Source organism: Cebus imitator, unplaced genomic scaffold (genome assembly GCF_001604975.1).
Source record: "Cebus imitator isolate Cc_AM_T3 unplaced genomic scaffold, Cebus_imitator-1.0 Scaffold42, whole genome shotgun sequence".
Classification (NCBI taxonomy): Eukaryota; Metazoa; Chordata; class Mammalia; order Primates; family Cebidae; genus Cebus; species Cebus imitator.
This window is the reverse complement of record NW_016107357.1, coordinates 10,408,496-10,409,729: the sequence shown is the minus strand read 5'-3', so window position 1 is coordinate 10,409,729 and position 1,234 is coordinate 10,408,496. Positions and strand designations below refer to the sequence as shown.

The 1,234-nt window shown below is 47.6% G+C and overlaps 1 long non-coding RNA gene across 1 annotated transcript in view; it reads right to left on the bottom strand.

The window, feature by feature from the left end:
* Window positions 1–252: 252 nt before the first annotated feature.
* The window catches only part of LOC108302758, a 6,914-nt gene continuing 5,932 nt past the window's right edge, over window positions 253–1,234 (bottom strand). The window contains exon 4 of the long non-coding RNA XR_001824501.2: window positions 253–1,102. This is a non-coding gene — a long non-coding RNA (uncharacterized LOC108302758). The remainder of the gene's footprint in view (window positions 1,103–1,234) is intronic.

Genomic DNA, 1,234 nt, shown 5'->3' with positions numbered 1-1,234 from the left:
GGGTCAAGTGATCCTCCTGCCTCAGTCTCCTGCGTAGCTGGGGCTGCAGGTGCACCACCATGCCTGGCTAATTTTTAAAAAAATTTTTTTAGATATGTGGGTTGGGGAGATCTTGCTATGTTGTCCAAGCCAGTCTTGAACTCTGGGGCTCAAGTGATCTTCCCACCTTGGCCTTCTAAAGCGTTGGGATAACAGGTGTGAGCCACGATGCCTGGCATTTTTTTGTTTGTTTGTTTTTTAGAGATGGGCGGGGTCGGGGGGTCTAGCTGTGTTGCCCAGGCTGGATTCAAACTCCTGAGCTCAGCCTCTCAAGGAGTTGGGGTTACAGTCACACGCCACTGCACTGGCGGCAAACACCTCGGATAAGAGCAACCTGTAATCCATTTTCCACCTGCCTTTTGTTTGCTGTATCTATCCCAGCTCTGCTATTTTCTAGCTGTTTGGCCTTGCACAAGTTGCTTTACATCTGTATGCCCTACTTTCCACATCTGATAAATTAATATTATTTCATAGGATCATTATGACGATCAGATGAGATAATAAAGGTAAAGCTCTTAGAATGGTGCTTGGCCCCTAATAAGCACTCAAATATTGTTTTCGTCAACATCTTCTATATGTCTGTCTATGTATGGCTTTTGTGATTGTTTCTATTTTTAGTCAAGGATGACATCTCATTTCTCGCCTTTTCTTTGTGTTCTGAATTCAGGCTCTGCGAATCTACCAGCCATTGCACATTTTCAAGCTGAAAGACCATTTGTATTTCAGAACCACTCTCTCAAACATTCCTTTAGGGAACCGGCCGTTTTGAATTGCTCCTGTCTTTTCTCTCTGGTCTCCAGAACTGCGTATTCCAAGCCCAGCACAGTCTCAGCATGGCCGCCGTTTTCTCGTTTCTTTGTGAAGCGTCCCTATCCAGGCCGCCAGCCCCACGTTATTTGATTGTTTTCAGAACAGCCGGCAGGGGGCGCGCGTCAGCCGTTCCCAGCTTTCAGGCGAGGGTTTCTGACTCTCCAGGTGCTTCTGTTAATGAGCTCAGTGCCTGCAGATCTTTCAGCTTAGGAGAATAGAAAGCTTCCTTGGCATGGAGATTCACCGTGTACTTCTGCAAACAGAAGTTTAAAAGATAGAAAGCTGCCGGGCGCGGTGGCTCAAGCCTGTAATCCCAGCACTGTGGGAGGCCGAGGCGGGTGGATCACGAGGTCAAGAGATCGAGACCATCCTGGTCAACATGGTG